Here is a 22333-nt window from a genome sequence, read left to right on the forward strand (position 1 = left end):
GTGAGTGGAATGCGTCCTTTGAGAAGATTCAAAGCAATCTCACATAGGGCTAATATGAGATCTGAAGAACAGCGACCCAAGATGGCCTTCCGTTCTTTAGCTGTAGAACCTACTAGCCTTCTCAAGAGGGGGAGGTTTCTTTTAAACGCAGAGACATAGCGTTTACTTTTTAGGAAGGTATGCAGCAGGCCTCTCCCCCGGAAACAGCCCTGTACGTAGCCTAAGGTGTTCTGGAGTATTTGCTTTTAAATCCACGATTAAATAAGAAAATGGCTCTTTGGTAGCGTCCTCATAGCTCTCCATAAAGTATGATTTCCGTCCAGGGTACATCTGCTGAGCTAGAGTGCTAATTTGCAGTTTGTCTCTAGGATTTTTAAACAATACCATGTAGTTGGCATTCAAGCTAATGGTCCGACTATTTTTACCTTGGTGAAACACATTCTGGACCAAGTAAAGCACGGACAGGTTTCTATGATGAGTATATTGGGTAAAAGCTCGTGCAATTTCAGGGTGTTCGCTACCAGCAAATAGCATATCGTCCAAAACCAGCAGATTATTTACATGTGGGGGGAGAAGTTCATCATCAGACAGAGAATCGGGTATTCCTTCAACAAACTTGATTTTTATTGTCTTCAATAATTCATCATACAGAGGTTGGTAACATGAATAACACCATACAATATTGTCAGGCTTTTGAGATAACACATGTTCAGAATTCTCTAAAATACTTTTTACAAAAAAAGTTTTGCCACTGTTTGAAGGGCCGGCAATTAATGCTGAAAAAGGCAATTGTAGCCGGGGGTCAAAACCCTCGACAGCAGTCATAATATCTTAAGCTTTAAGACACACTGGGGCTTGTAGCATAAGTCAGTAGCCAAAGGGCAATGTGGTACCGTCAGGCAATAGCTGTCTCTTGTCATAGACTACCCTGAATCTTTTAGTGAGTGGTGCGTTTCTTAGATGGAACCCCTTTTTATCCCTCACTATTTTGTTGTAGGAGCTCAAAATCTCCAAGTCACTATTCTTGTCCTTTACGAACCCCTCGACCAAGCGCGTGATTGATTCCAAGTTTACACGCGGTGCATTTTCATAGTTTTGAGTCACGCCTTTGGCTTTCAACACCACGTGATTGGCTTTAGTCCTAAAAGCATAGCTTTTTGGACCACATGAGGACCATTCTGTAATATGGTCACCCTCTTCGAGTTCACTCGTTAAACCCCCAAGATAGTTGCTAAGTGGGGGGGTCCAATCCCCCGGTTTGCTTACATAGACCACAGAGTCTGTGTCGTGGTAAAGAACCCGCCTCTGAAGCTGTTCCATGAGGGTGTACAGTTCAAGGCGGCCATAGGCTGTGGTAAATGCTGCAAGAAACACATTTACATTACCCGGGGGTAGAACCCACTTTTGGTGGCGCCTCCATTGCACCAAGGCAATGTCTTGACTCAAGAAGGAAAAATGTGAAATTTCGTATTGGTCCGAAAAAACAAATTCCAAAAATTCTTCGGGGTCTTTAATGATCGAAGTTGTTAGCATATTGCATCTCTGCGCTAATTTCCCCCAAAGGGAGTTCAAGTACAATTTCGACACATTTCTTTTGGTTTTGTTGACCTCTATTCTGTCAGGGTCAAGAAGTATGCCTTCTCTGTCATGGTAGTCTTGAATGTACTGGTCTTTACTTTCTTGATCTGTGACCGATGCAGGATAGCCTGAAGCCATCTGCTTGCATCTCAAGAAGGTTTTGATGTACTCTTTAAAAAGTGTGTCTGATTTCCTGGAAAAGTTCCACACTTCAAAGATTTTGGCCACACGATACCCCTTCTCTAAAGCCTTAGAGAATTCTACAGTGACCCATACACCGGTCAGGGCTCTTTCTTGATCTGTGTGATCACAGGGGTTTTCCTGGTTGTGGTTTTCACAGCATGTGCGACAAAGGGGAAAGAAAAGTTTTCCTTTAGGACCCTTGTAAGGCAACACAGGTATAAACAGCCCCCTAGGAGGGTAGACAGTCGCTTTGATTAAACCAAAATAATTTTGGGGTTCGTCAAAGTCGCTGTGAATAATTTCAGGATGCCCTATAGGATAGAATGAGGAACTCATTACATGAGGATATAGGGATGTAAAATCTACATAGCCTATTGTCTCGTCGGGTTGAGCTACATAACGCAATGTCAAAGCATTGGTCCGGCCTCCAAACAAGGCCTGTCGCGGTTCCAGGGGCTCTGGAGGGTCATAATGGGTAAGGAAGGCCTTAACACTAGGATCTACCTTTTTGAGGGCTGTCCATTCGTGCTCCCACAAAACCACAACTTTTAACCCGTAAGTAGCCTTTAAAGAATTCAGTTTGTCTTGAAACTCTTGGTACATTTCCCCAAAAGTCTTTTGGGTTAGGACACACAAGGTGTGGGGGACAAAGCATAATTTACAACCGTGGAAGAAACAACCGTTGTACTCATACACTGTCTCAACCCCGTCAATCTGTGTGTATCCATCTACATGGTAAGGCCCAAAAGCCTTCTCCCCCCGATTCAAAGCATGTTGGATAAAAATATCTTTATCCTGGGCCAAGTACTCCAACCATTGAATGGAACCACTAGAGTAGGCCTTGAATTGGCGTCGGTAGTTGTCTGGCGATGGGATAGCTATAGATTCAGGAGTTAGATAGTGTGTACGATAGGTTTTCATGCACGCTGATGCAATAGTTGTACAGCTCCAGGGGTCAATGCCCGCATCTTTGATTACCTCTTCTCTGAATCTGAGGCATCCTTCACGAAGTATAACAACGTCATTGTCACAGTATGATTCCATCTCTTTATGGAAATCAAAAGTGCCATGTCTTACGGTCTCGTACCATGTCATGAATCTCTCACGCTCTTTGGGAGACATTTGATCACACCCGTACATTTCGGGGGCTGGATAAGATCCTATATAATGTAGATTCTCCTCAGATGTGAAGAAATGAGGGAAATAGCCTTTGACAGAGTTTTCAAAACCCAAGGCCTCTGGCATTTGAGCCAATCTCATGGGTAAGAAGCTTAAGCTGTCAATGTATCTCTGTTTGAAGGCGGGGTCAACAAAGCATAATATTTTACTCCCTTGAGCTATGACAGTGGGTGCCACACCTTGCTGTATCAAAGGGTTCAGAAGCAGATAGGAGTCATAGGCCCTAGCATTGTGAGCTATAAACGTGAAGTTTCTGTACTGGGCTTTTCTAAAATGTTTTAGAAAGAGTCGGGCACAATCGGGTCCCTCGGCCGACCATTTTTCACCCTTGAAAGTCATGGTTGACACAAAAATAGGCAAATGAACCCCTGATTGCTGAGTTGTCTCAAAATCATAAAACACATATTTCTCTGTATGTTCATCTTCAGCCAAGGGCTGAATGTAACACTCATGTGTTACTTCTTGAACCGCTTCCGCGTCTCTGCTTTTCAAAGGACCTTTACAGATTGGGCAGTGTATAATTCCACAAACATGAGGTTTAGGGCTATCTATTTTAAGGTTGTAATTGCAATGACATTTTGGACATTTCTTGTTAATGTCACAACTGCTTACAGATTTACATGCCTTGGGATGCCATGTTTCAGTTTTGTGTTTTTCGTAACAGTAGGCCGAACGACATGTGCGGTGACAATCCGCACAGGGGGTCAAGTTTAGCGGCTGCATAGGGCAATGTTTATCCAGACATACTGAACAGTTGTAACGGCACGAGTGCCCCCCCATGCGTGTGTAGCCGGTATGACAGGCTGGACAGACATATGGCGCGCCTAAAAAGGCTGTGATGTTAGTTACGGCATAGTAATGCTCATTTTGCACATAAAAGTACATAGTCTTAGGATGTGGTTCGGGTATATTTTGGAACTTGAGGAGAGCGTCATTAGCCCTACTGTGGTACAAAACCACAATCTTGATGTTCAGAAAGTTTTCAAATTTGACTATGTCTGAGAAAGCCACAGCATCCTGTATACCGAGACCCACCGCAGTTTGTAGCTCTCGAGCTTTATGTAACGCGGCTTGATCAGTACATCCGGGGCTGAGTAAGTGGGCCAAACCTATGGCAAAACATAGCTTATTACCTGGATTGTGAACGTTTATGAGATAGGCCCTTTTATTGCTTATGATTTCGGACTGCATTAAACTCTCGAGTTTTCGTCTCTGACCCCCGCCCCCTTGTGGTTGGCGTACTAATTGTACTACAAGTTCGAGGGTCCTATCTGCTAGCACGTTTAAATTTGACTGTACAAGGCGTTCTAGCAGTTTAACAAATTGTTCAAGCTCTGCTTCACCATTCTGTAAAATAAGCGATACCTTGCTCTGTAGACTGTCTCCACAAATTTCCAACTGTAAGAGATCCCTAGGTTCGCTATAATCTCTAATCCTCGCTAACAGTTCATTCAAAGTGTCCATAAGCATTACGTAAAACACAGCATATTCCCGAATCTGACCCCCCCATGCGAAATTGAAAAACTGGCGAACCTCAATATTGTTGAATTTATTTCGACGCAAAACATGTACACTTCGATCAAGACCTCCCCCCTCCAGATTTGCTAGGCAATTGTCCAACTGTTCAAAAACATCGTATTGGGTTTCAGACTCTTCGGACATTGGTGTTAAAGGCTGATTTATAGGTGTCTGGGGTGCCGAATTAAACCTAGCGCTCTCGTTCTGTACACTGATCTCAAGACCGCCCCCCTCCAGATTTGCTAGACATTTGTCCAACTGTTCAAAAACATCATATTGACTTTCAGACTCTTCGGACAATGTTGTTAAAGGCTGTCTTAGAGGTGTCTGTGGGGCCGAATTAAACCTAGGGCTCGCGTTAAGCTGGGTAATTAGAGATATGATGGTTTCGGGAATCTGTGTTAACATGTTTTCCTCGGAAGGCCCTGACTCATTCATACGTGTAATAATGTCTATGAGTTCGGAGGGAATCTGGGATAATAGATTTTCATCTATTGTCATTATGTCAATTACCCCCGAATCATTCATATGGTTAACTATATCTTGGAGCTCTGTAGGGATCCTGGCTAAGAGAGTTTCAATTGTCTCACTTTGGTCTATAGGGGGCGCCATCTGTCTAATTAAGGATGTGTGTGTGTGTGTGTGTGTGTTTACATGTGTGTTTTTTTAACGGCGGTATTTGCTTGTTTTAGCCCTAATGTTTTTTAACATACGGGGTAGCTCGCTACGCCAGAATGACACATCCTGATTGTATTGATGCTCGAGTAGAATACACATGCGCCTCTGGAGTAGAGCCTTTCGTGATTTTAAACCCAGGGTAAACGCTTTGAAAAAACGTTCTTGGTCTATTTCAGAATCTGCTGTTTCCCCCACAGAATTGGCCGATTCAAGAAGGTTGGCAGCTTCACAGAACATCAAATCGTCTACCTCAGAAATGTCATTTAAATCTTTGACATCATCAGGTTTCGCTGGTGTCTTTGGAGCCTCCTCGGGGATGCTTGTCTGGGCATCCTCCGATGTTTGTGCGTTGTGTTCATAAGCCGGTGAGGAGTCTGAAATAAAAATAATACATACACAAATAGGTTATTAACCCTAAAATATGTTAAAAATGCCAAATACATTTCAGATATAAGCCTATATATTAACAATACATTAATTAAATACCTCGGCTTTTTTGACGAGGGCTGTTCTGAAGAAGCTCTGAAACCAGGGGCTGTTGTCTTTGTTCAACCTGTATTACAACATCTGCAGGTCCGGTAGATGGGGAGCCTGAAAAAACAAACAAACAAAAAAACAGCATTAGGCCTTGTTTTAACATATTCCGGCATAAAAAAAATATATAAATATTAAAATAATAATATATATAAATAATAATATATAATTGATTCATACCTAGTCCTTGGAACGACGTCTCGTGAATATCGGCCAAGTAGAATTGTTCGGGTGAAGCGGAACTGTGGATCTGAGCACTAATTATCCTTTGGTGTTTAGAAATATGGGGGACAACGTTGTCCTGGCCAAGGGGAGTTGACCTGCCGTTTAAAGTCTCTGTTCGCTGCTTTTGTGTAAATACATCCTGGGAGTAGGGCAGAATTGTCTCGTAGTCATATGCTTCGCAGAAACCGTTCAGGCTCCATAGGGCATCGTTTAACCTTCTAGGCTTTAGGTCCTCTGTAAACATATAAAATAACTTTTAATATAAGATGCCCACACTTTTTGTTTTTAAGGTATAAATATTTTTATGTATGGAATTCTTGGAGCTTACTTACGTTGACAATTCAGGGCAGGCGTTTGTTTGTAGGCACTTTGTTTCGGAGCCCCATGGGATGGTTCGAGCTCAGTTATACCTCGGAGTATCTGCGTGAATGCTTCAGAATCTATAAAACATTCGACAATATTAAAGCTATAATCACTTTAGCTAATATTGCCTTGTTATACGGTAAGCATACTGATCCTAATGATTGTTTAATATTTCTATAACATCCCACGCTTTTCAAACAATTCCCCACAACAATCAAATCTAATAAAGATTTATTTCAAGAACTCACCTTGCGATAGATCCATTAGACTGTTTTCCCCGATTATCTTTTTTAACGCTTCAGTCCGATAACGATTCTTGGAGTTTCTGGAGGTGCTGTTTGCATCGGAACTAAAACGCTGCTAACATTGCCCATGGTTTCTAGCGCTTTTGTACCCTACGACCTAGAGAAAAACCCCTGAATGATTTTTTTACATAGCATTTGGGGTTTGTCGTTTTTTTCGAGCTATACCCCCGCCCATGGTATATTTGACACATTTCAAACACATGGTATTGGGTGTGTCTAAACATTAGGATCCTTTTGGAGCTTCTAAAATCTCCGGGGTGCTAGCACCTAGATGCATGGGGGTGTGTTGTTCTCGACATCGCTGGGATGAATGACTTTTTAGCCCACCTAAAAAAAATAGTTTTATGAAAGGCCTTTAAGATTAGGAGTCGTAAGACACAATATTATTGTTGGGGGGTAGGCATCTGTTTTGCAGGCTAGTGTAAACCTTGGTTTCAAACGACCCACCAGGCATGCATGGGTATTTTTTTAACAAACAACCCGCCCCCCTTTTTCTGTTTTTGAAACACACACACACACACACACACACACAGCCACTACAGAAAACTCCCTCACGCACATGCGCGCGCACATGGCTTTTTCCGCAAGATTTTTCTCAGGGACAGACTGCGCTAAGAGTGAACAAACGCGAGAGTTCATAACGTGGTGAGATTCTGATTTTAAAACCATTTATTTCATTCAAAATATTTAGTACATACATTTTATATCGTTACATTCTTAAGGTATTTTACGATGCCTTTCTTACAGATCCTGGGAGCTTATGCAACCAACCGCCATTGTCCGTGTCGAGTTCACCCTCAAAAGGCAAGGCTCTCTTGCTATGTCCATCAACACATGGTAAGTTTTCACTCCAGGGGTAGATCCGCCGTCGGGCCTTTTGGTCTTGACTCTGTCTCAAGGAAAGCCTCGCCCAGCGCTTTAACTGTTCCCCATTTTGGAAGAGAATGTCCAGCTTATTCATAAGTGTTATGAAAATTGGATAATCCACCCATTTAAAACTAAACACAGGAATAAAAAAGTTTACATGTTTGCGGGCTCTGGAAGCTACCGGAGAATTGACAGACTTTGTAGCATTAGCCTTATCATAAAGGTCACAGGCTAAAATTGTCACTTTGTTGTCAGGGCTATAGTCCATTGAAGCAATTCTTAGAGCCTTGAGATCACTGCGGCCGCAGACCTGTTCTTCCAACGCATATCCTGGCACATTTGTAACACTTAGGACCTGTTCAATTTTACAAAGAGCCAGCCTGATGTTTAGCCATTCTCTCATCCCCAGAGCCGGGGGAAAACTCCCAGGTTTTGCAGGATAAAGGGGTTTGGGTCCACGGTCTGTGAATATCTTTACCGTAGAATCCTCCGGGTGGAATATGTAAGACATGTGGCCCTCACTCGTACCCAAAAATCCTTTAAAACATTCTGGAGCTTCACACAGAACTTCTTCAAGGCTTTGGTCACTGGGTTCATGACAAGCCGAGCATAACATCCCTAAACTTGGCATAGGTGTCATTTTTGTTTAATATTCAGGGGGGTTATCATGTACAGTCTTAAACAGGTATTGTTCAGCGGCTTTATAAGGGGCCTTAACCAACCCAAACCGTGAGAAACAGTAACAGGTTGACCTGACACATGGTCACTTACTCAACCCAGGGCATGCACCCTTCTACATGACATAGGGTCATAAATCATTACATAGGGTCATAAATCAGGCTTGGGTCATCAATCATTAACGGCCTGTCAAAGGGACCCTTACTCACCCCATAGCCCCCACCTAACCAGGCTTGTCTATCAGGCTTGGGTCATCAATCATTAACGGCCTGTCAAATGGACCCTTACTCACCCCATAGCCCCCACCTAACCAGGCTTGCCTGACCAGAAGACATGCACACGTCATCACTACATAGGGTTCACATAGAGTTCACATAGGTTCACATAGGGTCATCAATCAAAATTTTGACCCGTGACATCTACTCTATTCTCTCTCAAGTCAACAAACAGATTACCGACCATTTTGAATCTCACCATACCTTCTCTGCTATGCAATCTGGTTTCAGAGCTGGTCATGGGTGCACCTCAGCCTAAGGTCCTAAACGATATCTTAACTGCCATCGATAGGAAACATTACTGTGCAGCCGTATTCATTGATCTGGCCAAGGCTTTCAACTCTGTCAATCACCACATCCTCATCGGCAGACTCGACAGCCTTGGTTTCTCAAATGATTGCCTCGCCTGGTTCACCAACTACTTCTCTGATAGAGTTCAGTGTGTCAAATCGGAGGGTCTGCTGTCCGGACCTCTGGCAGTCTCTATGGGGGTGCCACAGGGTTCAATTCTTGGACCGACTCTCTTCTCTGTATACATCAATGAGGTCGCTCTTGCTGCTGGTGAGTCTCTGATCCACCTCTACGCAGACGACACCATTCTGTATACTTCTGGCCCTTCTTTGGACACTGTGTTAACAACCCTCCAGGCAAGCTTCAATGCCATACAACTCTCCTTCCGTGGCCTCCAATTGCTCTTAAATACAAGTAAAACTAAATGCATGCTCTTCAACCGATCGCTACCTGCACCTACCCGCCTGTCCAGCATCGCTACTCTGGACGGCTCTGACTTGGAATACGTGGACAACTACAAATACTTAGGTGTCTGGTTAGACTGTAAACTCTCCTTCCAGACCCATATCAAACATCTCCAATCCAAAGTTAAATCTAGAATTGGCTTCCTATTTCGCAACAAAGCATCCTTCACTCATGCTGCCAAACATACCCTTGTAAAACTGACCATCCTACCAATCCTCGACTTTGGCGATGTCATTTACAAAATAGCCTCCAATACCCTACTCAACAAATTGGATGCAGTCTATCACAGTGCAATCCGTTTTGTCACCAAAGCCCCATATACTACCCACCACTGCGACCTGTACGCTCTCGTTGGCTGGCCCTCGCTTCATACTCGTCGCCAAACCCACTGGCTCCATGTCATCTACAAGACCCTGCTAGGTAAAGTCCCCCCTTATCTCAGCTCGCAGGTCACCACAGCATCTCCCACCTGTAGCACACGCTCCAGCAGGTATATCTCTCTAGTCACCCCCAAAACCAATTCTTTCTTTGGCCGCCTCTCCTTCCAGTTCTCTGCTGCCAATGACTGGAACGAACATCAACTACTATACTTTGCCACCATGGCCTTTTTTTGCCTTTGCCTCCCTTATCTCACCTCATTTGCTCACATCGTATATAGACTTGTTTATACTGTATTATTGACTGTATGTTTGTTTTACTCCATGTGTAACTGTGTTATTGTATGTGTCGAACTGCTTTGCTTTATCTTGGCCAAGTTGCAATTGTAAATGAGAACTTGTTCTCAACTTGCCTACCTGGTTAAATAAAGGTGAAATAAATAAATGTAAAAAAAAGGTCAAGGAATAACTGAGGTTTGGGTCGGCACAATAGTGTGAGAAGGGTAAAGGTGGTGTGAGAGAGGGCTGCTCACCCCGTTCTGCAGCTCGTCGTCACTCAAACAGGGAGGTGCACAGTTCCTCAGGGCTGGAGGAGATCATGTTGCCTCCGTTCAGGAACTTCTCCACCTCCCCCTCAGGTTGGTCCCATCCCCAGGGCTCTGAGCCACTCCCTGGCTTAGCCTGCCTCCATCCGCCTCTCCCCCAGGCCTTGATGGTTGTTGAGGAAGCTTTGGAAGTCCAGGCCTCCACCAGGGGTCTCATCCTCAGGGCCCCCCGCACAGGGCAGGGCCTCCTGGGGGTCCAGGGTGTAACAGTCATAGGAGAAGGTGATGTTGCGTCCGAAGGCCGAGCCGCACTGAGGGGAGCGACAGGAGCTCTGGGAACAAACAAACTCCGCCACCTGTAAAACATTAATAAATATATATATACATTATCACTTATTTAAATATTTATGTATTTATAATGCTCTAAGAAAAATATGATAGAATAATAAAATACTAGGAAGAAAATGTATAAACCAAAAATGTACTTTTTAAAATATTTTATTTTAAGTATTCCTATATATAGTCATAGTATTTTATTAAAATTTGATTTGAGTATTTCAGTTGTAACCGAAGACCAAATTAGACTCCCCCCACCTGGGACTCTCCCAGAGGGGCCACAGCAGCACAGGAGGAATCGGCTGCCGAGGAACATCTGCTTGATGGCCCTCGTCTCCTCGTGACCTAAATATGCTGACACTGATGATGATCATTGTGATTATCAGAAAACCCACTACCATTACTATTACCATTTGTGATACCTAGCTGGCTAGTGGCTACAGCAATGTGACATTTCTTGCTGCACTGCTGTGTGTTCCAGCTGTATGTTCCAACTGTATGTTCCAGCTGTATGTTCCAGCTGTATGCTCCAACTGTATGCTCCAACTGTATGTTCCAGCTGTATGTTCCAGCTGTATGCTCCAACTGTATGCTCCAACTGTATGTTCCAGCTGTATGTTCCAGCTGTATGTTCCAGCTGTATGTTCCAGCTGTATGTTCCAACTGTATGCTCCAACTGTATGCTCCAACTGTATGCTCCAACTGTATGTTCCAAGCAGTAAAACACTACCATTGTCTAGCCTCCTCAGAGAAATGAAAGATGAAAAAGAGCACTTTCTAAAAGACACGTGTCCTCCCACTGTAGCTCATTTAGAGCTCTGTTTAATCAAGGGAATCAGGACTAATTGTCCAAAAGAGATGAGAGGGAGAGAGAGGAGAAAAAGAGAGAGAGAGAGCGCGAGAGAGAGAGATAAAGGGTGATACTTAGAGAGGCAGAGAGAAACGAATGAAAAGGATTTAAGCCAATTAAAATGGCCTAAAAGCGTCTCACTCTCCACTGTGTGTGTCAGGGCACGATGGGTGCTTTTCATCGTCATTCTCAGTGGGCTCTGGAGCATTACTTTACTCTCTACGCTCTAGGTAGACAGACAGGCTAAGGGCACATTAAAAGGACCAAAATTGCATGGTCAAGAACCGTTCGAAAATATCCCAAAAACGTAGTTATTATCGCAGAAGGCTCTTTAGCCTTTCAATGATGAGGACAAAAAAAGAGTAGTGGCGAACAGAAAGCAAATAAATAGAACAACATTGTATTGTTCACAGGGTTTCAAGAAGGTAGGTAGGACATCATGTTTCTCTGCTCTTAGACAGCATTTCAAAGTACAAATCGTGCCTGCACAACATGGTTTCAGTGACCTACTGCATGTGTCTATTGTTAGAATGTACTGTATTATCTACTAAAACACCTCAGCTAAGGAACCTGCATCAAGCTCTACACTATATTACTCATCTTTCAGAGACACTGACCCTGGCCTGATATGCATGAGTCATTGGACAGAGACACACCCCCAGGCAGCCAGCCTCCACTAGCTGTCCCGAGCTCTTGATCCTCCACACACACACACACACATGTAGCTGCTGTTAGAACCCCAGGCTTGTTCTCAATTTGTCTTCCCTCAATTCTCCTCGTCACCTTCTCAAAACTAGTTGGAGGAAAAAGGTCAGAGGGGAGGAACCTTGGATGTTTTCCTTTAATGTGTTTTGAGAAGGAGGTGAGGAGAGGGGACGTGAGGAATCAAGGATAGACAAATTGAGAGAGCCTCAAAGATGCCTTCTTATGTGTCGGGCCTCAGTCTCTTCCGGTACACTACAGAGAGTCCACTCTCTGCTACACTCCACTGATATCTATCAGGGATGCAGTGGGATTAGGGGACGGATCCCCCAACAGGCAGTATAGGGTGTGTGATCCCCCAACTGGCAGTATGGGGTGTGTGATCTCCCAACAGGCAGTATGGGGTGTGTGATCCCCCAACTGGCAGTATGGGGTGTGTGATCTCCCAACAGGCAGTATGGGGTGTGTGATCCCCCAACTGGCAGTATGGGGGGTGTGATCCCCCAACTGGCAGTATGGGGTGTGTGATCCCCCAACAGGCAGTATAGGGTGTGTGATCTCCCAACAGGCAGTATGGGGTGTGTGATCCCCCAACTGGCAGTATGGGGTGTGTGATCCCCCAACAGGCAGTATGGGGTGTGTGATTCCCCCAACAGGCAGTATGGGGTGTGTGATCCCCCAACAGGCAGTATGGGGTGTGTGATCCCCCAACAGGCAGTATGGGTTGTGTGATCCCCCAACAGGCAGTATGGGGTGTGTGATCCCCCAACAGGCAGTATGGGGTGTGTGATCCCCCAACAGGCAGTATGGGGTGTGTGATCCCCCAACAGGCAATATGGGGTGTGTGATCCCCCAACAGGCAGTATGGGGTGTGTGATCTCCCAACAGGCAATATGGGGTGTGTGATCTCCCAACCGGCAGTATGGGGTGTGTGATCTCCCAACCGGCAGTATGGGGTGTGTGATCTCCCAACCGGCAATATGGGTGTGTGATCTCCCAACGGGGAGAATGGGCTGTGTGATCCCCCAACAGGCAGTATCAGAATAGTAATAGGAGCAGTAGGAAAAGGCCCTGTGGTTGCACCGCTGTACAACTTCTGGAGGAATTGTGGGGGATTTGCATCTAATCTAATTATAAGTCACATCAGGAAGCCGTTGTGGGGCGATAGAGAACTGATGCACATTTTGACAGCGAGGAAATATAATACATTTAATTGCGGCCCTCCAGACCTCAGTGAAGACCAAATGCAGCCCCCGGGGCAAAATTAGTTTGACAACCCTGACTTAGAGTGAATATCATCCAGGACAATGAGTTGATTACCTCTCAGTGTTTACCCTATATTAATTCAGTAGCGGCACTCCATTGGATGGGCAACCCCATGATTCAGCCTATTTAAAGCTGCCGTGCAACATAAGCTGGTCTAAAGGTTATAATGCTTTTAAAGAGAAAATTACATTTCAGATGGTGTCTACAAAACAACAACTGTCACAGATAAGATAACATTAGAATGGTGCTGTATGACTGAAAGTGCATCCCTGCCAGTCCAGCGAGTTGATTACCTATCTGCTTGGCAGCCTTTAGGATGCTCTTCAGCTCCTGTGCTGCAGCCTGCTGCTCTGCCTTCTCCAGGTGCGGAGTGAAGAACTGGACTATATTCTGCCCTATCAGGCCCTCTCTGGAGAACAGCTCCTGCCTCTTTAGATGCTTGGTCTAACATAAGACAGACAGCAAGGGCATAAAGTTACACAGAATTATTATGAAACTATATAGTCTGATATTGGATGCACACAGTGACTTTTCTCTGCATATCCCTCTCTATCACACACAGCAGAGGGTAATTCTAAGTCCTTTTCATAACTCAAAGACATAGTGCAGCAGTATACGCTAAGTTCCTTGCATAGCGAGCAAATTTGAAATAAGCCTTTCCTTTAGCATTGGGTATTAGTGCTCATCAGGTCAGGGGGTTCAGTGCAAGGAGGGGCGGCAGCAGTATTAACACCATGCCTTTATTACAATCAGCACTTCCATGTCCTCTAAAACTAAAGAATTTTAACTGGAGCTCTGATAATCTTCCAGCGACCCTCATTAGTCCCTCTTTTCCCTCAAGCAGCAGTTTTCACACTGTGGAGGATTTAGCTCTGGGAAAACAGGGCCAGAGGTGGTGGTCTGAGGACCAGGCCCAATTTCCTCCTAAATTGAGTATCTCAATACACACCAACAACTTAACAAGCCCCCGATCAGAATGAGAGAGGAGAAATTAGGGGAATAGAGGGAGAGGCAAAGATTAGAATATATTTTGAAATGAGAGAGAGAGAGAGGGAGAGAGAGGATTAAAGAAGATAACAGGAAAAGAGAGGTAGCATGGTAAATGGGAGAGAGCTGAAGAAAGCGATATCAAGGAGGGAAGTGAGTGAAAAGCACTACAAGCAGTCTGTGTTCACAACAGCCCAAAGCATCCTCCTCAATTAGCTTAATACTGTGATTTTAATACTGTGATAATACTGTGATTTTATTGCAATTCGATGTTCCAAACCCATTTCTCACCCAATGTCTTCTGCAGATGTTCAAGAGAGAGCAATGAGAAAGTGAGTTTTTATCATGGGCTTAAGTGATGAAAACAAATTGGCTCCCTATTTAAAAATATTGATAACAAGCTTTTCAGGAAAAATACTAGAGTTTTGGTGCTGGTACAGCCGACTACCAATAAAATGGTGGGAGGGAGACAGTGGGAGGGAGACCAAATGGAGAGACTTGCGTTAGTTAACTGCTTCAATTTGCCACGTCTCCCGATACAATGGCCACAAATGCAGGACAGTGTGGTACATCATCACAATAATACCAACAAAGGGCGTAAGGATAATTATACCTGTACTCGCAACGACAGCAAAGACTTACTACACACGTTTCTACACTGTCAGAAGCGTTTACGTCAGATGTTCTGTCAAAGGTGGAGTAGTGGGTATTGTAGTACGCGTATAAATACTTGCAGGCCTGTAGACATGGAAAGGACTACAATATCTATATTAATTGATAAAAGAAGCAAGACAGCAGTAATCGATTTGTGAGAGAGAAATCAGCGAGCTCCAGGTATTTATGACAATTATCTTTGCCTATAGTATCATCAAAGATATTGATAACTAACTCCTTTCATTTGTGAAAATATTTTTGTTCACATGTATAATTTTTGGGGGTGTGAAAAGGGTCCTTGCGTGGAAAAGTCTGGGAACCCCTGGTGTAGGGGAATAATTTAATAATTTATTACAGCTTTCTGACAATGAGTTTATTAATCAGTGATGATCACTGGTCTGTGGGCCCAACGTTGGCCCATATGCACGTTCAGGTGCTAGTCGGAAACGCTGATATTTCCAACTTGCTGACTGGTTGTAGGAAACGTTTCCTTGTTCCAACTAGCAAAATTATTTCTGTGGTAAACACAGATTTAAGAGATCCTGTGCGTTTTGTTCTATGAGAAATTGTCATCAGCTAACTTAACTTTTGGGAATGTTGAAGCATTTACAGTATGTAATCAAAACAAGCACATAAAAGCACATACAGGCTTCATAATTCATAAAGTGAATGTTAATTGCCTGGTATAATATCATAGAACAAAACGTTTAAAATCATCCTTAAACCTGTGTGAAAGATATTCTCCTGTACTTGTGTATACTTTTTAGCCAGTAGTTCTGAAAGTAGTGTCCACGAGCCAAAAGTGGTCCCTGAAAATGGTGTACCATGTCACAAATGTGCAAATATGTGCACCACTTCATTGCTCCCTCTTGCTCTCTGTGTGTGCAGCTAGATGTGGCGAAAGGCTGAAGCTCATTGGCTGAAACTCAAATTGCTAGGGGGCTGGCCCACGTGGGGGAAAATGTCAGAAAAATGCCACCACACAGCTTCAAACTAGGGATTTCGTGGCTAATTGAGGTAAAACAGTCATTCTGTTTATAGATTAGGACTGCAAACTGACGAGCGCTATTAAGGCCCAGCAGTAGGTTACTTATACAGTTAAATGGAATAATTTCCAAACTGCTCATAATTCTGCTCATAAATTCACCCCACACTTGGTTTGAACCCTGGTGGCAACTAGGTCCTACTTTGAAGTGAGTTCAAAGGCGATAACAAACAATCTTGTTTCAGTGTTTCACTGTAATTAAACATGTAATTGTTTTTCTTATAAATAGTTGATGTAGGCCTAAATACATGTAATTACGAGGCAACAGTAAACATGTTGCCCCCACATGAATGATGCAGCAAAAATGTTTTTGCTTTGTCATTATTGGGTATTGTGTGTAGATTGATGAGGGAAAAAACTATTTCATCAATTTTAGAGTAAGAATAACGTAACAAAATTAGGAAAAAGTCAAGGGATCTGAATACTTTCCGAATGCACTGTAAGTAGGACAAGTGACATCCCGACAACTTTGTAAAAAAAACGCTTCATATCGGAGTTGTCTCAAGATGGCTATGCATGTTCACGACATAAGGTGAGTACCATAGTATCTCTCTCCATTGAATACAGGTGGTTAATGTCAACAACCCTTATCGAATATTCAAAAATTTATTAAAATAATGAGATTTATCCACCAACGCAAAGAGAGGAATAGGCAAGAGCTTTCTTGTCAGAATATCCATAATCTTTGGTGTAACCGGTGTGAAATGGCTAGCTAGGTAGCAATGCACGCTAGTAGTGTTTCAATTGGTGATGTCATTCGCTCTGAGCTTGAAGAAGTTTTTTTCATTGCTCTGCAAGGGCCATGGCTTTTGTGGAACGATACTGTAGGTAACAATGCTTCGTTGGAGGTAGTTGTTGATGTGTTCAGAGGGTTCCTGGTTCAAACCCAGGTTGGGACAAGGAGAGGGACAGAAAGCAAGATTGTTACACTGTCATATTGTGTAGAGAGAGGAACATTCGACTTAGTTAATTCATTACTTAGGAATAGGTGCTTGTGCATGCTTCGGCGTTTCTTCTCTACATGGCATGGATTAGCCCTTTATCATGACACTCAATTACATTACATATAAGAGTTGTTGGACGAAGGGAGTTTTGTACAGGGAGTTTTGTTAAAAGGGGTTAAGAGCCCAGATACTCAATCTGAACATTAACACGCGTCGCTTGAGGTACGGTTTTGGAAGCATTATCTTATCTTTCATGTCAGTGAGAAATCATTTTCAAAAAACTCAAGTTTAAATTGTTACACATCTTGATGGGTTAGTGCCAGTGGTCCTACACGGTCATATATCTATGTTACAGCGCTTGTTTATGGAAAAGAGTTGGGAGACCAGCTGTACAGCTGTACAGTGTCTTTACATAAAATTGTAATTTTTCTCATGAATTCTAGAAATGCAATATAGGCCTGCTAAATAAAGTGTACCAATCAGTACGGCAGGGTCAGGCTGCTGAAATGGCAGATTGTGCCACAGGCCTACATGTGTTTGCAACAAATAAGCCTCAGGGTCAACACTGCATCTCATCTTAGGCCTATCTGCCTGATTGGATCACATAATTGGATCATAATTGATCACTTAATGGTCAAATCAAACTTGCGTTAACTTGTGTTAACTTGTAGCCTGTCTTTACATCTTCATTTACTGTGAGGGTTAATAATATCAATGTGACCTGCATTAATTTTAGCAAAGTTATGTAGGCCTAGAGAAAGGCCTAAGCATTTTTTGTTTATTCAGTTACTACAGGAAACGTATGAGATGTGAAATCCCTTACTGGTAGCTGTGGTGATATTTGATGTTAATTTGATAATGTCACGCCTCATGCCATCTGCTGTCAAACTTGGCCAAAACAGAGGCAGCGTTGAAGCCAAAAGGATGGGGCTGTTTGTCTGTCTGGGCACATACCGGGATGGGTCCAGCAATGATAATCATATGCTAAATTATACCCCCTATTATCCATCCCCGCTATGTTATGGAAGATCTCTGAGGATTTCAAATGAAAAGATATGCTAAATATTCATAATCTGGTCACATTTAATGCAACATTGTAGCCTGTTAATGTATATTGTTTGATGTGTGTTTAATGTAATGGTAATCTTTGTCCGGCGGGTCATTGATGAATATGCCTGTGAAGGGTCAGGCTACAGGGGAGTCACACATTCTAATCTCTCCTTAACTTTGGATATGACCCAGTCTTATCCACAGAACATAGATCATCCTATTTCTAAGCACAGATGTATAAACTGGACCCACTCATTACTGTAGGATACTGTATTTGTTGGGGGTCTCGCTGTTTCAGCTGGATTGGTGATGGGCTTTCACATGGTGATGATGAGAAGGAGGATGGGGTTAAACGCAGGGACTCCTCAGATTAAGTCAAAGACTGTAGGATAACTGTTAAAGATTTTACTTAAATACTGGGCATGCTCCGGAGAGGGGCAAAGTCTGTTTCATACACCCTACCCCTTAATAGGGTTACATCCCCTGAAAGCTTTTTATTTAGGTTTTCAATGCCACACAGCAGTAAAACTCATCTTCCTCTGTCCCTTGACATATGTTTTATGAATCACCCGGCCTCCACACACCTTTGTAATTCTGAAACTGTCCTCTTCTAACCCACCCATGAAGGTAGCTCATCTGATTCATCCCATTTGACTCCTCACCTGTCCTCCCTTCTCCTCCCCTCTCCTCTCTTCTTTTCTTCTCCTCTTCTCTCCTCTTTTCCCCTCCCCTCCCCTCCCATCCCCTCCCCTCCCCTCACACACACAGATAACATATCCTCCAGCCAAGGCTACGGGGCGTAGATTGTAGGGTGTGAGTTTTATTAGTATGAAGTTATCATGAGTGGTGTCATCCCATATCTAGCTGTATTTAACACTAACCTAGTTCCAAGTGAGCGTTATCAAGCTCTTGACCTTAACATGGGCAAAGGCATCTGAAACAATAGTAGCAAAATTGCAGAGGAAACTATGCAAATTATGTATTAGAAACAGAGACAGTCAAACAAAATTCAAACCCATTATTTGGCAAGCTTCAAAGTAAGAATCATACAGTTTCATGCAATGACTAATAACTGTTTATTTATGATTTATAAACTACATATTAACTGTATGTAATCTCAAATCAGTGAAATGCTTACTTACAAGCCCTTAACCAACAATGCAGTTTTAACACTGGTTACCGGTACCCCCCCCCCCCCCCCCCCCCCAAAAAAAAAAGTTACAAATAATTAAAGAGCAGCAGTAAAATAACAATAGCGAGGCTATATACAGGGGGTACCGGTACAGATTCAAAGTGCAGGGGCACTGGTTAGTCAAGGTAATTGAGGTAATATGTACATGTAGGTAGAGTTATTAAAGTGACTATGTATAGATAATGACAGAGAGTAGCGGCAGTGTAAAAGAGGGGTGGCAATGCAAATAGTCTGGGGAGCCATTTTATTTAATTTGTATTTTTATTCACCTTTATTTAACCAGGTAGGCAAGTTGAGAACACCTTTATTTAACCAGGTAGGCCAGTTGAGAACAAGTTCTCATTTACAATTGCGACCTGGCCAAGATAAAGCAAAGCAGTTCGACACATACAACGACACAGAGTTACACATGGAGTAAAACAAACATACAGTCAATAACACAGTAGAAAAATACGTCTATATACGGTGTGAGCAAATTAGGTGAGATAATGGAGGTAAAGGCAAAAAAAGGTAATGGTGGCAAAGTAAATACAATATAGCAAGTAAAACACTGGAATGGTAGATTTGCAGTGGAAGAATGTGCAAAGTAGAAAATAAAAATAATGGGGTGCAAAGGAGTAAAATAAATAAATAAATACAGTAGGGGAAGAGGTAGTTGTTTGGGCTAAATTATAGATGGGCTATGTACAGGTGCAGTAATCTGTGAGCTGCTCTGACAGCTGGTGCTTAAAGCTAGTGAGGGAGATAAGTGTTTCCAGTTTCAGAGATCTTTGTAGTTGAGTAAGGTAAATTACATCTTGTAAATGACATCGCCGAAGTCGAGGATCGGTAGGATGGTCAGTTTTACTAGGGTATGTTTGGCAGCATGAGTGAAGGATGCTTTGTTGCGAAATAGGAAGCCAATTCGAGATTTAACTTTGGATTGGAGATGTTTGATGTGAGTCTGGAAGGAGAGTTTACAGTCTAACCAGACACCTAGGTATTTGTAGTTGTCCACATATTTTAAGTCAGAAGCATTCAGAGTAGTGATGCTGGACGGGCGGGCAGGTGCAGGCAGTGATCGGTTGAAGAGCATGCATTTAGGTTTACTTGTATTTAAAAGCAGTTGGAGGCCAAGGAAGGAGAGTTGCATGGCATTGAACCTTGTCTGGAGGGCTGTTAACATAGTGTCCATAGAAGGGCCAGAAGTATACAGAATGGTGTTGTCTGTGTAGAGGTGGATCAGAGACTCACTAGCAGCAAGAGCGACATCATTGATGTATACAGAGAAGAGAGTCGGCCCATGAATTGAACCCTGTGGCACCCCCATAGAGACTGCCAGAGGTCCGGACTCAGGCCCTCCGATTTGACACACTGAACTCTATCAGAGAAGTAGTTGGCTATCAGAGAAGTAGTTGGTGAACCAAGCGAGGCAATCATTTGAGAAACCAAGGCTATCGAGTCTGCCGATGAGGATGTGGTGATTGACAGAGTTGAAAGCCTTGGCCAGGTCAATGAATACGGCTGCACAGTATTGTTTCTTATCGATGGCGGTTAAGATATCGTTTAGGACCTTGAGCGTGGCTGAGGTGCACCCATGACCAGCTCTGAAACCAGATTGCATTGCGGAGAAGGTGCGGTGGGATTCGAAATGGTCGGTAATCTGTTTGTTGACTTGGCTTTCGAAGACCTTAGAAAAGCAGGGTAGGATAGATATAGGTCTGTAGCAGTTTGGGTCAAGAGTGTCCCCTTCTTTGAAGTGGGGGATGATCGCAGCTGCTTTCCCATCTTTGGGAATCTCCGACGACACGAAAGAGAGGTTGAACAGGCTAGTAATAGGGGTTGCAACAATTTCGGCAGATCATTTTAGAAAGAAAGGGTCCAGATTGTTTAGCCCGGCTGATTTGTAGGGGTCCAGATTTTGCAGCTCTTTCAGACCATCAGCTGACTGGATTTGGGAGAAGGAGAAATGGGGAAGGCTTGGGCAAGTTGCTGTGGGGGGTACAGTGCAGTTGACCGACGTAGGGGTAGCCAGGTGGAAAGCATGGCCAGCCGTAGAAAAATGCTACTTGAAATTCTCAATTATAGTGGATTTATCGGTGGTAGAGTTTCCTATCCTCAGTGCAGTGGGCAGCTGGGAGGAGGTGTTCTTATTCTCCATGGACTTTACAGTGTCCCAGAACTTTTTTGAGTTTGTATTGCAGGAAGCAAATTTCTGCTTGAAAAAGCTAGCTTTGGCTTTTCTAACTGCCTGTGTATATTGGTTTCTAACTTCCCTGAAAAGTTGCATATCACTGGGGCTGTTCAATGCTAATGCAGAACGCCATAGGATGTTTTTGTGTTGGTTAAGGGCTGTCAGTTCTGGAGAGAACCAAGGGCTATATCTGTTCCTGGTTCTAAATTTCTTGAATGGGGCATGCTTATTTAAGATGGTGAGGAAGTTTTTCTTTTTTAAATAACCAGGCATCCTCTACTGACGGGATGAGGTCAATATCCTTCCAGGATACCCGGGCCAGGTCGCTTTGAAAGGCCTGCTCACTGAAGAGTTTCAGGGAGCGTTTGGCAGTGATGAGTGGAGGTCCCTTGACCGCTGACCCATATTTGATACAGGCAATGAGGCAGTGATCGCTGAGATCTTGTTTGAAAACAGCAGAGGTGTATTTAGAGGGCAAGTTGGTTATATCTATGAGGGTGCCCATGTTTACGGCTTTGGGGTGGTACCTGGTAGGTTCATTGATAATTTGTGTGAGATTGAGGGCATCAAGCTTAGATTGTAGGATGGCTGGGGTGTCAAGCATTAGGTCACCTAGCAGCACGAGCTCTGAAGATAGATCGGGGGAAATCAGTTCACATATGGTGTCCAGAGCACAGCTGGGGGCAGAGGGTGGTCTATTGCAGGCGGCAACGGTGATAGACTTGTTTTCAGAGAGTTGGATTTTTAAAAGTAGAATTTCAAATTGTTTGGGTACAGACCTGGATAGTAGGACAGAACTCTGCCGTCTATCTCTGCAGTAGATTGCAACACCGCCCCCTTTGGCCGTTCTATCTTGTCTGAAAATGTTGTAGTTAGGGATGGAGATTTCAGAGTTTTTGGTGGTCTTCCTAAGCCAGGATTCAGACACGGCTAGGACATCCGGGTTGGCAGAGTGTGCTAAAGCAGTGAATAAAACAAACTTAGGGAGGAGGCTTCTAATGTTAACATGCATGAAACCAAGGCTATTACGGTTACAGAAGTCATAAAAAGAGAGCGCCTGGGGAATAGGAGTG

This window comes from Oncorhynchus kisutch, linkage group LG2 (genome assembly GCF_002021735.2).
Source record: "Oncorhynchus kisutch isolate 150728-3 linkage group LG2, Okis_V2, whole genome shotgun sequence".
Taxonomy (NCBI): domain Eukaryota; kingdom Metazoa; phylum Chordata; class Actinopteri; order Salmoniformes; family Salmonidae; genus Oncorhynchus; species Oncorhynchus kisutch.